We start from the raw sequence: 15,502 nt of genomic DNA, 5'->3' as shown, positions 1-15,502 counted from the left end.
AGCCACAAGAAGCAGTGAACTGCTTGAATTGATACACACTGATATTTGTGGTCCTTTTGATGCTCCATCTTGGGGTGGTGAAAAGTACTTCATCACATTTATAGATGACTTCTCACGGTACTGTTATGTGTATCTACTGCATGAAAAATCTCAATCAGTGAACACTCTAGAAGTGTTCATTAATGAGGTGGAAAGGCAACTAGATAAAAAGGTAAAAGTGGTGAGGTCTGATAGAGGTGGTGAATACTTTGGAAAGTTTAATGAGAATGGACAATGTCCAGGTCCATTTGCAAAGTTTCTTGAAAATCGAGGCATTTGTGCACAGTATACAATGCCTGGTACACCACAACACAATGGTGTATCTGAAAGGCGGAATCGTACTCTTATGGAAATGGTTAGAAGCATGTTGAGTAACACTAATGTTCCTTTATCCTTGTGGATGTACGCATTAAGGACAACTACATATTTGCTTAACAGGGTTCCTAGTAAGGCAGTTCCTACTCCTTTTGAACTGTGGACAGGAAGGAAACCCAGTTTAAGGCACCTACATGTTTGGGGTTGCCCTGCAGAAGTGCGGCTTTATAATCCACATGAAAAGAAATTGGATGCAAGGACAATTAGTGGTTACTTCATAGGATATCCTGAAAAGTCAAGAGGATACAGATTTTACTGTCCTAACCATAGTACGAGAATAGTTGAGTCTGGAAATGCTCGGTTTATTGAGAATGGGCAAATCAGTGGGAGTGGAGAACCACGAAAGGTGGATATTCAAGAAACTATGGGTGAATCATTAATACCCAATGTTTCTTCTCAAGTTGTTATTCCTATTGTTGTATCACAGCCACACAACATTCAAGAACAACAAATGAATTATCCAAACCCACATGATGAAAATATCAATAATGAACCGATTGACAATATGCAAGTCACAGAAGAGAATGTGGAGCCACAGGGAATAGAATTGAGGAGGTCTGAAAGGCAAAGAAGACCTGCTATTTCAAATGACTATGTGGTTTATGCACTTGAACATGAATGTGACGTAAATATTGATGAAGATCCAGTCTCATTCAGATAAGCCATGGAAAGTAATAATTCTGAAAAGTGGTTCAATGCTATGAAGGAAGAACTGAAATCAATGAGTGATAATAAAGTCTGGGAATTAATTGAGTTGCCAGAAGGTTCAAAACGAGTCGGTTGTAAATGGGTCTTTAAGACCAAGCGCGATTCAAATGGCAACATCGAAAGGCATAAAGCCAGACTTGTTGCTAAAGGTTACACTCAGAAGGATGGCATTGACTATAAAGAAACCTTTTTTCCAGTTTCTAAAAAGGATTCTTTAAGAATTGTTATGGCTTTGGTAGCTCAGTATGATTTGGAGCTTCACCAAATGGATGTAAAGACCGCCTTTCTGAATGGTGATTTAGAGGAAGAAGTGTATATGGATCAACCTGAGGGTTTTGTGACCATAGAAAAGAAAAAGTTGGTGTGTAAATTAAAGAAGTCAATATATGGACTAAAGCAAGCTTCCAGACAATGGTACCTTAAGTTTAATAGTACCATATTGTCTTATGGTTTTGTAGAAAACACTGTTGACCGGTGTATCTACATGTAGGTTAGTGGGAGAAAGTTTATCATACTAGTCCTGTATGTTGATGATATTCTTCTTGCTGCAAATGATGTTGGGTTGTTACATGATGTAAAGGAGTTTCTCTCTAAAAACTTTGAAATGAAAAATATGGGTGAGGCATCCTATGTGATTGGAATAAAAATATTCCGAGAAAGATCACAAGGACTGTTGGGACTGTCTCAGAAAAACTACATCAGCAAAGTTTTAGAGAGATTCAGAATGGATAAGTGCTCTGCAGGGATAGTTCCAATTCAGAAAGGGGACAAATTCAGTGAAATGCAATGTCCAAAGAATGACTTGGAACGTAAGGAAATTGAAAATATTCCTTATGCATCAGTAGTTGGCAGTCTGATGTATGCTCAGACATGTACTTGGCCAGATATCAGTTTTGCTGTTGGAATGTTAGGCCGATATCAATGTAATCCAGGAATGGAACACTGGAAAGCTGCAGAGAAAGTTCTTCGGTATTTACAAGGCACTAAGGATTACATGCTCACGTACAGGAGATCAAGCAGTCTTGATGTTATAGGTTACTCAGATTCAGACTATGCCGGATGTGTAGACTCTAGAAAATCTACATTCGGTTACATGTTTCTGCTTGCAGGTGGAGCAGTTTCATGGAAGAGTGGTAAGCAGTCTGTCATTGCTACTTCCACTATGGAGGCCGAATTTGTGGCATGCTTTGAGGCCACAGTTCATGCATTGTGGTTGCGGAACTTTATCTCAGGGTTTGGTATTGTCGACAGTATAAGCAAACCGCTGAGAATGTATTGTGATAATTCTGCAGCTGTTTTCTTCTCTAAAAATGACAGGTACTCTAAAGGTGCTAAGCATATGGATTTAAAAGTACTTGTCTGTTAAAGAAGAAGTGCAAAAACAGAAAGTGTCAATTGAGCATATAGGTACTGATCTGATGGTAGCGGATTCGTTAACTAAAGGTTTACCGCCCAAGACATTTATGGGTCATGTCGAACGTATGGGTATTAAGACAAGTCCTTGTTAACATGATAGTTATGTAGTATATAAGCTTTATGGTTTTGTTTGCTCATATTACAGTGACATTTTGATGATATCAATTATGGTTATGTTTTTGCTTTGTTCACTTGTTGTTTGTATTATGGTATACATTATGGTTTTCATAATGACAGGTGGTGTCTGTAAAAGATAATAATAGTTGAGGCTTACAGTGTTCCTCAAATTATGGTTTTCTTTAAGTTGGATTGTTGCGTGATACATGGAAGGGATTATGTCGATTAAATGACTTATGACCGCCATGATTCCAACAGTTTAACTTAAGTAAAGATGATGACTTGAAATGTTCAACGTAAAGTGCGCATCTTAAAGTAGTTGGATCATCAAGTCGTCTATATGGGTCAAGTGGGAGAATGTTGACTTATTTAATTAATCCAATTATGGCCCATGTGACTTATGGTTAATTCTAACAGTACGGGCCCAATGTGATGGTTGTTGGGCTTAAGGGTTAGAATTAGGGTTTCAGTCCCTTCACCTCTCCCTTATATAAAGTCACCTTAAAGTGAAAAGAACAACACGTACAATACAAAAATTACAGCAGTTTTCTAATCATCAAGAAAACAAGAACGGTTAAAGGAAGAGAGGCGAGAAATCCGTTTATTGATCGTAGAAGAAGGTTTCCGCAACAAATTATCTTCGATCTATTCACTAAGGTTTGAAAGCATGGATCAAGGTATGTAAATATATGGCTTAATACATAGTTTGACTCCTGAACTTGTACCTTTTTACCCATCTAACCCTTAAACTTAACGTCTCACCTATCGAACCTCTGAACTTGTTAAATAATCCGATTTGACCCTTAAACTTGATAAATACGTAAATATTGAACCCCTCTGTGTCCACCTGCCACTTGAAACATTCTAAAAGAAATTGTGTACGAAGGGGTCCAGTGTTTACGTATTTATCAAGTTCATGGGTCAAATTGGGTTATTTAACAAGTTAAGAGGTTCGATAGGTGAGACGTTAAGTTTAAGGGTTAGATGGATAAATGGGTACAAGTTCAGGGATCAAACTATGTATTCAGCCGTAAATATATGGCTGAATTAAATTGCGTTATAGATCTTGCAATTATTTGATTTAGGTTAAGTATTTTGCTTACAATATTTTTTCAAAGTATGCTTTACAGGATATGACAGTGATGATTATAAATCCTTTACCTATACACTAGTCTAGAAATATAATTTCCAATTCCAAGATAGAAATATCCAATTTTGTGTTATTTTCTTCCAATAAAAATTACTATTTATTTTAAAAATTATAATTTCCCATTATTTTGAAAATTAAACCGTAATTTTTTATCATCCAATTAATTTTTATTTTTATTATTCTATTTCTAGGGTTCATGTGGTATTTTATCTGCATATTACATCGCTAAATCAAAAATATATTTCTATTTTTCACATGCAACACTTGTCTTGAATTTAATTACTTTCACAAATATATTGTATTTGCATTTTATTTTCTTTAATTTTAGTGGTCAAATTCCAAAAATATGCAGTGTCATTACAAAGATTTTATTTCTTTATTTTTTTCACTCGTTGAATTCTTTTCAATTATTCAAGATTTGGTCGACCTTCATCAAACCAAAAAGGATTTGAAAATCAAAACTTATTTATATTTGTTCTTTTTTAATTTTGGGTTTTGTCCATCAAACTCTATATATTTTAACTATTGGTTTTAGTTTTCTCCCTCAATTATATATAACATCTAATCAAAAGATTTTTATGATAAATTTAAAAATTAATAAAACTGAACTTTTAAAATATATCTTCTTGATGTGATTTTATATTACAAATCTTGACATGATCTTATATCACAAATTTGGCGTGATCTTATATCACAAATTTGGCGTGATCTTGTATCACAAATCTTAGTGTGGTCTTGTATTATAATTTTTGGTGTTTCTTATGATTCTTATAAATTTAACTATTATGTTTTATATTCCTTTAAACTGGCTAAACATTCCGAACTATTGATATTAATTTTGAATTTTAATTAAAAATGACTAGTTCGAGTACTTTTGTCTTATAATATATAGATTAACGTGCTTGATTTGTATGGATAATTTGAATATATCTTCTTTAAATAACACTTTTAATGTTGTTAAGATGGTTAAATAAAAAATCAATGTCTTTATCAATAAAAATATTTGTTGACGTCCTATTAATAGAGATAGCGATTTCTTTTGTAATAACAAAATATGTTATTAATAGTTGAATGTAAATTATGGAGATAATAGGTTATGATTAAGTAATATGTACTAATATTAGTTGTCTTGCAAATTCTAGACAAATTGGTATATCTAGTTTTATTACTTCGTTAACCATTAAAAGTAGTTGTTATTTTTTTTAAAATAAATATTTACTTATTAATCTGGCGATAATAAAAAAAATTATAGTTACTTTATTTTTAAATTATTTTATCCATTTACTATTAGATGAAATTATTTCATGTAATGGTGAATAATGGATAAAATAAAGGGGTAATTTCAATAAAATTCACCAATTTTACACGTTTTTTCAATTTAATCATGTTTTTCAAAACTTCTCATAAAAATACACCAACTTCCATTTTTTTTCTTATATTCATTCACGGTGCTGATGTGACACTCATTCATTGATGAAATTTGCTGAGGCATTAGTCATTTTTAATTAATTTTATCCAATTCTTTAATTTTGCTCATGTGGCGCCTAAGTGGCGCTGATGTGTCATTGCCACACATTAGCACCACATAAGCAAAATTGTGTAGTTGGATAAAATTGAAACGAAATCATGCATTTCAGGACAAATTGGATAAAATTAAAAGGTCTGACCTTTTGTGAAACTTTCATAAAAAGTTTGGCTTTTTAGTCATTCAGTCTTAGATATTACCTATAACGAAGATCTCCTCCTAAAATTAGAAAATTTGACCAAGAGATCAAAGAGATACATAAATTTGAAGTTATAGAATAAAATCTTAAAAAGTTCAAGCAAACCTCTAACTTGATTCAATATGCAACCATAGTTTTTTTTAATTTAGATGATGATATAAGATATTTAGAAGTATACTTAGGATTTGGGTGAGTGTTTAAAGCTTAAAAAGAGAAAGGAAGCTTATAGAATGAGAAACCTTGAAGAAATAATCAAAAATGGCATTTTTAACTCGTAAAACTCGTATATATAGAAAAATGGATTGAACGATTGTTTATAATTATGAATGATCGTTCAAAACACTTGAACGATCTTCCAAGTGGTTGTTCAGAAAGCTGGAAGTTCAAAAATGCAAGCAAATGATCGTCCAAACAACCTAGACTTTTGAAATATGGTTTTTCTTGGCCAAATCCTTCATCAATTAGTCAAAAGATCTTAGAAAGACTCTCAATATGAATTAATAAGACACTTTCCTGATTTAAGTAGTTTGATCTTGAATTCAAACGTATTCATATATGTAACCGTTTGAAATATGGGTTAAAGTTTTCTCGTAAGAATTTATCCGGCTCGAATAAAAATTAGTCCGAATGTGAAATACTTAAAGTACTATTCATGTACCACATAGTAAAAAAAACTCCTAAAAGATAAAATACGAATAAAGGGTCAACGCGTCCCCTGAACTTGTAACACGAGGTCATTAAATCCAATTTATACTTTTTTGAGTAATTAACCCCAAAATTTATCATTTTTGGATCAGATTACCCCATAAGTGTATTTTTAAAATGCGTAAAATACAAATCGAAGGTGAGGGATGCAAATTTTTTTATAGAATTCCCTAATTTTCGCGATAAAATTATTCTAAATCTATTTTTTGTAATAAAAATATAAATTATTGGATAATCTGACCGAAAATAAAGAGTTTTGGTGTTAGTTGTTTGAAAAGTTTAAATTGGATTAACTGATCCCGTATCACAAGTTCAGGGGCGCCTTACTGTTTGATCGAGAAAATATTGTATCTTCGATTTCATTTATGTTTGTTCGAGAAAAATAGAGCAAATTACTATGAAGGCCCTCACATTTGACATAATTCATACTTTAGTCCCTCCTGTTTGAAAATTAAACTACGTGACCCTTCACTTTTGCTTCCGTCAACAGTTTAGTCCCTACATCCATTTTTAGTGTTAGTCAACAAAATCAAAGAACTTATGGGTTAATTAATTATCAAATTTGAGGGACGAATTAGTTGACAAAAACAAAAGTGAGGGGTGAAATCGTTGAGAATAATAAAAGTGAAGGATTATATAGTTTCATTGACTTCGTTGACTAATATCCAAAATGGACGGAATGATTAAATCATTGACAAAAAACAAAAGTGAGGGGTTATATAATTCAATTTTTAAAAAAAGGGATCAAACTGTAAATTATATCAAATATAAAAAATGTCATAATAATTTGCTCTTAAAAATACGTTGGTTTTGTGTTGTTTTCTTTTGCTTTGCAGATGTTCCCATGTTTCATCTTTTTTAACTTTTATTTTTATACTCCCTCCGTCCCAATAGAGTTGTCTACTTTGCCTTTATCACATAGTTTAAGAAAATCAATCATTGTTTATAGTTTTTGTAAAATTTTCCTTACTTTTCTTGTCATACCCCTATTTAATGTAGGGTCCACTTACAATTTACTTTTATTAGTGGACTATAAATAGGGTAATGTAGGAAAATTAAGTGTAAAGTTAGTTACTTTTTGAAAATGGACAAGAGTTTTGGAATAAAAAAATTTTTCAAAGTGGACAACTCTATTGGGACGGAGGGAGTATATATTTACCTGACATGATAAATTTTTTGTGGGTTGTCCAATGAGCAGCTTTTTGGAGACTGTTGTATGCAAAATATGCAGTGAAATAAGCTTTTGAGTTTAAATATTTTTACTGTATTGTCTTACAGAAAATCTTTAGTAGTGGATTTTTGGTCTTTTTGCCTTACTACTAACTTACTGTCTATGAGCAGCCTTTTTGCAGTGGTTTTTTAGGCAAATATAATAAATCAAAATTTCAGGAATGTTGGACATTTGGTGTTTGTCTTTTTCCTTTATTCTTCAAGAGGAATCTTCTTTTTTACATTCCATTAAAGTAGTATTATTGTTATTATTTTAGTTCTGTTGTAACTTTGTTTATTATCAATTAATTAGTCAGTTAATAATAGGGCACATTGTCAATTTCATGACATTAGTTGGTATAATCATGTTGTTAATTAAAGTCCATTAGTTAGGGAGAAAAGAAGGTTTTGTCTTTTTATAACTCACTCAATTATACTAAAAATTCCACTTTCATACCTAACTAACCCTTACCACATGACTTGGAATCAATTTGAGGAAAACACTTCATTAAACCTGAAAAATTAACTAATTAATTGTAGTCCAAATGATATAAACGTTAGGTAGCAAATTGTTAAGGTCGTAAGTTCAATTTTTTCCATAAACGCTTTCCTCTCATCAATTATCAAAAAGAATTTAAAGGATTAGTAAAAATGTATTGAATAAATTTATGATTTTCTATATATATAACAAGTGAATTTTTATTTTTATTTTGCAATTGTAGGAGAACTCATATGACCATGCTAAATCAGAAATTATTATAGCTGTTGGTATTCTATGTTTAAAAAATTCGAAAATCTTAATATGTTGGAAATGATTTCTTAATTATTTAAGAAAGCTTAAGCGCGCATCTTAAGTTAAGTAAATGATATGCATCCAACTAATAAGTATTAGTTTATATAATTAATGACAATTTAATTAATTAAATAATAAAAATAAAAGGATAGAATTTATCTGGATAGCAAATCAATTTTTTTTTGTTTCGTTTGACGAAATTATAATTGGGTGTGTCTTGTTTGTTAGCTAAAAAGCCCTTAGAAATGTTAATCTTTGTTGTAATCCTCTAGCACAAGTTCTGTGGCTAGAACCGAAACTCTCGTAGTTGTTTTTCAATTAATAAATTAATTTATCTGATAAAAAAATTAAAATTGGATTCCTTTTTAGGACCATATTGAAGAGAAAAGGTGACAGTCCAACAAAGAACAGATAACTTTACATAATATTCTCTTTGACAAGCAAAGAAAAATAAAATCTGAACTTTATTCTGAATCCATTCTTTATTCAGATCCTTCATAACAAAGATAAGCTTTTGTCTCCCATGCATGCCTTTTTTTTCAACTTTTCATGCTTCATGGCCACTCCTACCTTTTCCTCACATAAAGTTACTAATAAATTGAGCAAATTAGAAAGATTATACCTTTTCTGTTAGATTATTTCTATGAATTCATTCAAGACTTTGCAATCTAGTACTAGATGGTTGAGATTCAAATAAGAGAGCGTTTTGACTATATATATTTGAATTTACTATTTTTGATTTCAAATTTACATTTAAAATTTTAAATTTTAAATTTTAAATTCATGAATTCAAATCTTTTATTTCGATAACTAAAAATAATTTGATATTTGGTAATAATTAATTAAATATATTTAAAATTTCTATTTAAAATTTACTTTTTTTTATTAAAAATAGATTTTAAAAAATAATTATGAGAACAATTAAAACAAACCTAATCAAAGTTTTGTGTTTTTCCAAAATTGAATTGCACTGAACCAATTTCAATTAAAACAGACGAATTGAAAATTTTTTGTTTCTATAATATCAAATCGACTGGTTTAGATTAAAAAGATTGAGTATTCATATTCGGATTAAAATATTAGTTTGGTCGATTTGTTAACTCTTTTATTATTATTTTCATTTTAAAGAAAATAATTTTATCGGCTTACTCGGTTCAAATTTTTAGTTAGACCCGACAAAATTAATATTATTAAAATTTTCAAATTTTTTCTTCTTCCAAACTAGATAAAAATTCTATCTCATTATTTCGTTTGCCAATTTAAAGGAGCTGTTGGACTTGGAACAATCTCTACAAGGTTTATACCACTAAAATAGGATTGGGATTATCTCAAGTTCATTTGAACTTGAGGGGGTCATGTTTATAATCTACACCGTCCATTGTAAAATGAACGGTGTAGATTAATTTGATCAAAATTATACCTTTTTGATCTACACTGTTCATTTTGTAATGAACGGTGTAGATCGTGAACATGACCCCCTCAAGTTCATTTTGAACTTGAGGGAATCCCAATCCACTAAAATAACTATGTAATGGAAAATTGTCGTGTTAAACTTCATCCACTATTTACGTATTTGGCAACAAATATTTTTACAGCTAATTTTTTTATGTTAAAAAATATTTTGCAGTATTAATTTTAAAAATTGCTGCAATTAGTTAAACTATAGCAGTATTTTACAGTAAATTTTGTTACCAATTACTTAAGGCAATGTTTTATTAGCAGTAACATGCCACATTTTTTTATTGTTATATATTAGGCCTAATGGTAAAAAAAACTCAAACCTTTATAACTTGTTGCAATTATATCCAAACCTTTTAATTTTTGCAATAATATCCAAATTGTATTTTTTTGTTGCAATAATATCCAAATTGCATTTTTTGTAGCAATAATAGTCAAATTTATGGCAAAATTTGTTGTTTTCAATTAAGATATTAGGGTATTATTATGTTTTGATGTATAATAATATAGTAAAAGTCCCAAAAAATGGAAAAAAACTCAAAAAAATTCACATAAAAAGTGCAATTTGGATATTATTGCAACCAAATAATACAATTTGGATATTATTGCAAAAATTAAAAGGTTTGGATATAATTGCAACAAGTCGTAAAGGTTTGGGTTTTTTTTTGCTATTAAGCCTATATGTTAATAGTAACAATTTTAATACTATTAGCAATAAAAATATTTGCTGCTAATTTTAATATTTTTTGTAGTGATCATGATTAGATGTGAAAAGTTTTTTCTTTTCAAGTCTTTAAACATATCAACATAATTTGTATTCTCATTTTTACTTTATCTGATATTTTTAGTCCGGAGCTACCCTTGTAGCACTTTGCAGTTGTATTCAACATACAGACTGTAGAGTTATGGTTTATTCAATAAGAATTATAAAATAAAACTCAATATAAATGATTTCTTATATTTATAATCAAAAAATTTATCTAATTTATCATAAATTTTGATAATTAATTATTTATAGATAGTAGATATAGTAATATATTGGATTAAAAATAAAATAAGACTAATGGTTAGTATTTAAAAAGAATAACAAATTATAATATATTAAACACAAATAAATGATATTTTATATAATAGTTGTATATATATAATATAGTTTGAAACCGGAACCGACAGTTCCAGTTATATAAAATGTTAAACCGCCTGAATTTAACCTCTCTCTGATTTCGGGTCGGTATAAACACAATTCACAATTTGATATGTTTTGGATTAAATTTGACCAGACTGGTTTTAAGCCGATTCATGGCCACCTCTACATTTTTTTTAAAGAAATCCACCTCTACTTTTATCACCCTCATTTTCTTATCTTTTGTTTGGTATCACCAGTCATACTAATTTTTAAACCTCTCCACTAATAATAGACTAGGTTTGTATTATTAACTAAGCATGCTTAGTACAAAGGTTAATTGACTAACTGAGGAGATTTGGCCCCTTTTAAAGTTTGGGTAATCTTAAAGATTTTGTCTTAAACTTTTTAAAAACCAACTTTTATGGTTAACTGAATCCTCTTGATGGAAGGGATCGAGTGTCTCTTACGTAGACATATATCTTTATTTTACATGTCTATCCAAAAGGTTAAGTCATTCTTAGGAACCTTTTTATTATAATAATTAAATCATTTTTTTTTAACTTTTTTGTTTTAGAAAGTTGAATGCTTGTGTGTAAAGTAAGTGCTTATGTAAGCCCAAACTTCCACTCCATTACATGAGTTTTTTTCCATTTTTATTTGCCTCTTCAATGTGCATTATTTTCTATTGTTATTTTTTTCTTAAGGATTTCCAAATTTCCTTAGAAATTGTAAGGGAAATTTGATGCCATGTTTGTTTCAAATGAAACTTTTAGGTGGGAATTTGTCATTTTCCCTTTGTTTCTTACCATAATATTTAAATATAGTTAAAAGTATTTTTTGTTCTTCAAACATAAAGGAAGAGTTTTTGATGGGCGGTGCCCCCCTTATAATTATGCACTAGGTTTTATTTGTTTTTTGGGCAATCAGAACTTCTTACGAATGAAAAAGTGATTTTTTTTACTAAAGAGTGTATTTTTAAATATTGTTACTCCTTTGAACTTAAAAAAAAAATAATTGGTACTTGTATTATAAGTTTGAATTAATCAACTTTATGAGTATAGTTTATATAAATTCAGGTTAAATAAAAATAATTAAATATAATCAAACATACCATTATATTTCATGTGATATTATTATAAAATTAATTAATGTGACATTAAAAATTGTCACAAAACAACCAACTTAATTATTATTGTGATTGAGATTCTAAATCTTTAACAAATGTTCATTGTTTATGGAAGTCTCTCAAATTTTCACATGTACATTCATGCATGATTGCATTGTAAATTCAAAAGTGTTTTCTTTTTTTGAAAGGAAAAGTGAAAAGTTGGTGTTATTTTCCTCCCAAAGCTTTTTCTAGATGACCTTTTTGATCCTAAAGTTAGTTTGATGTAAATGTAGTGGTTGAGGCAGAAATATAATTAAATGTTGGGAAAAGGTACAAAAATGACCTTAATGTTTATCACAATTTTCACTTAGTTATTTAATATTTTTTGGAATTATAACTTTGATATTAATAAATCTGATGTAGCATTTTGTTTCAATAATTACAGGTCTACATGGCATCAAATTGAAGATTTGAGGCACATAAAACCCTAATCTATTGTAAAACTTATAATCCAAAATTAAGTTTTGATAGCAAACTTATAATATAGCCATCATCTTCATCCATTTCTCAAAGACATTAACGAACATTAACTGCTCGCAATCATATACAAAGAAAGATTCCAAACGAGATTGGCTTTCATTTCAATCTAAAAGTAAACTCCCCAATACAATTCCTTCAAAAAAATCTTTAATTTGTGGCCACATATATTATAATTTTTTTTAAAAATACCACATTAGATTTATTAACCGGACATCCACTCCTGTTAACAAGTATGTTAAATGTGAATTTTATTGATATTGAGATTATAATTGAAATTAAAAAAATATTAAATGGCTAAATGAAAATCGAGATAAATATGAAAGTTAATTTGTCTTTAATGTTTAATTTAAGGGAAAAGGTACAAAAAGATCATTATATTTTTTATTTGGTACAAATATCACCCTGTAATAATAACTTATCAATCTTTGCATTTATGTTTTTCGTAAAAATAAACTCAGACATTCACGGCATCTTGACCTGATATAAATTAAGAAAGAAAGAAAAAGTACCAAAACTAGTCCTAATTTTTAAAAAGAATAACGGACATCCTTTTAAAAAATTGAGATATTAACCTTATGTTTATTTTTGGACAATAATGCCTCTACTTTAATAGATTGTATATGTGATATTTTTAATAAAATATCATAGATACTCTCTCATTGAAATTTATATATATTCAATACTATATATATTTATATATTATTAAAATGATGCTTAATAAAATTATAGTAATAATTCATCAAAAAAAAAATTATAGTAATAATAGATATTAACAAACGGGTCATGTATAAATTTAATATTTAATGATATTTTATTAGAATAACTCTTAATTCAATCTTATAGCAAATTTCACCATTTTTGTACCTTTTGCCTTAGTTCAATCTTATAGCATAATTAGCAGGGTAATTAATCTAAAGGCATCCAAACTATTGTATTTTTGCAATTTGATGATGAAACTTTATTTTATTTTATTTTAGTTATTAAATTTTAATTTTATTTCAACGAGATATTTTCATGTCAAAAATGCATATGTTGCAGGATTTAGTTTATTTATACTTGAAAACATTTCATATATGCATAATTTAACCTAAAAATTCTACTTTAAAGTAAAATTATAGACACGTAATAAGTTTTAACCTAAAACTCGAAAAAATTGATTATCACGTGTCAAAATCTGGTTACGATGTATACATTTTGGCTGGAAAAAAATCATTTGAAATAAAATAAAAATTTAGTATTCAAAATAAAAGAAATTAAAATTTAATCACCAAAATATAAAAACTAATAATTTAGGTACCTTCAAGTATTTCTCACCTTCAAGATCAATTACGCATAACTGGTAACAATAATTTATTTTGGTCCAAAAAAATTTAAATTTTATTGCACATATTTTCCAAATTAAATGTACTTTTGACACTTAGTAGTAATAACATAGGAAGCGTTCAATCAAAGCATTTGTCATCTTATATTAATTGAAGGAACAAAAATAGAAGCTATTGGTTTTTCTTATACATAAAGTTGAATTTGATTTCCTTCTTTGTTTAGCATTAATACATGTTTTTCCTTTTAAGGTTGTAACATTTAACATCAAATTTGAACTTTTCTATTATATAATTACTCCCTTCATTGATGAATGGTTTCAATACCAACATTTTAAAAAAGTTGAAAAATTTTGCACTTCAAAACTTTTTTTTTTTGGTAATTTCATGAGGTGTCTTAAACCGGTTCCAACTATGAAACGACACCTTTAAACCTTTAACATTTAGACTAATTCTCACTCGAACTGGGTATGTTTATTGCGGGAGGAAAAACTCTGACCCCAAATTTTAAACGTCATACATGATTACGGTTCGAACCCGCGACTTCACTGAAAATAAGAGAGTGTCTTATCAACCCATATGCGCCTTGTGATTTTTTTACTCCAAAACTTAAAACCACACAAAATATTAGTTTTCCTATCAAATTAATTATACAATCTACTAACTCATGTAACAAAATCTTGCTTGATTGGCGGTTTCTCTTGCCAAATTGAAATCAAGAAAAAGTAAGATTATTTTCCTTTACTCCAAACAATAAAGGGAGGGAAAGAAAAAGTTAGGGCATGAAAGTCTAATTGCTTTGAGTGCAAGAAGCTACCAAAACAACTTTTTATAGAGAGTTGGGTGGTTCTTAATTCTCCCCAGCTGTGCCTCTGAGTGATTTGTTGTTATGTGTTTGCTTAAAGTTTGACCTTTAATGACATGATTATCCCTTATATATATGTGGGGTTATGCTTGCACTAGTGAAAAGAGTTATGGGCCCTTTTGTCTCATCATATTCCATCAATTAGTCTAGTCATAGAAGAAGATTATATAACAAGCACCTTTAATCCACTCCATCGTTCATCTATTCATCAATTACAATTTTTAACTTATTGGCACGAAAAATAAATAAAAAATGGCCAAATATAGTAAAAAGGCCAAACCTTTCATAATTAGTTTTTAGCCAAAATCGAAAAAATTAAAAGATCATGACTTTTATGAAAATTTTGTGAAAGGTTTGACATTTTTACGACGTTTGGCCATAAAAAATAAAATATGTATGAGATAGCTATAGCTTGATAGAGGGCCTTTTTATGAGCTAATGGTCAAATATAATGATACTTGAGCAATTATGACTTTACAAATTTACATGAAGAAAATATTTAAAGATTCTTATAAATGGGGTCACTTGTTTATTTGCTACAATTTGAATGGAAAATCAAATTAACTATTTGTATGTGGGAACAAATAGGATCACTAAATGATGTTAGAATTCCTTGTTAAGATAATTGAATAAATAAAAAAAATAAGAATAATGGCTAGACTTTTATATCTTTTAAATTAATATTTTAAATTTTTAAAAATATATCAAACCGGTGCTTTTGATTTCCATTTAATTATCTAACTACAAATAAAAATAAATAAAATAAATGTAAATTTGCTGATTATTTTGTCATTCACATATATAAGGTTTATTTTTGTCACTTTGTTATATCATTGACGGAAAGATAATT

This window comes from Mercurialis annua, linkage group LG2 (assembly GCF_937616625.2).
Source record: "Mercurialis annua linkage group LG2, ddMerAnnu1.2, whole genome shotgun sequence".
In the NCBI taxonomy this organism is placed as follows: domain Eukaryota; kingdom Viridiplantae; phylum Streptophyta; class Magnoliopsida; order Malpighiales; family Euphorbiaceae; genus Mercurialis; species Mercurialis annua.
This window is presented reverse-complemented; position numbering follows the sequence as displayed.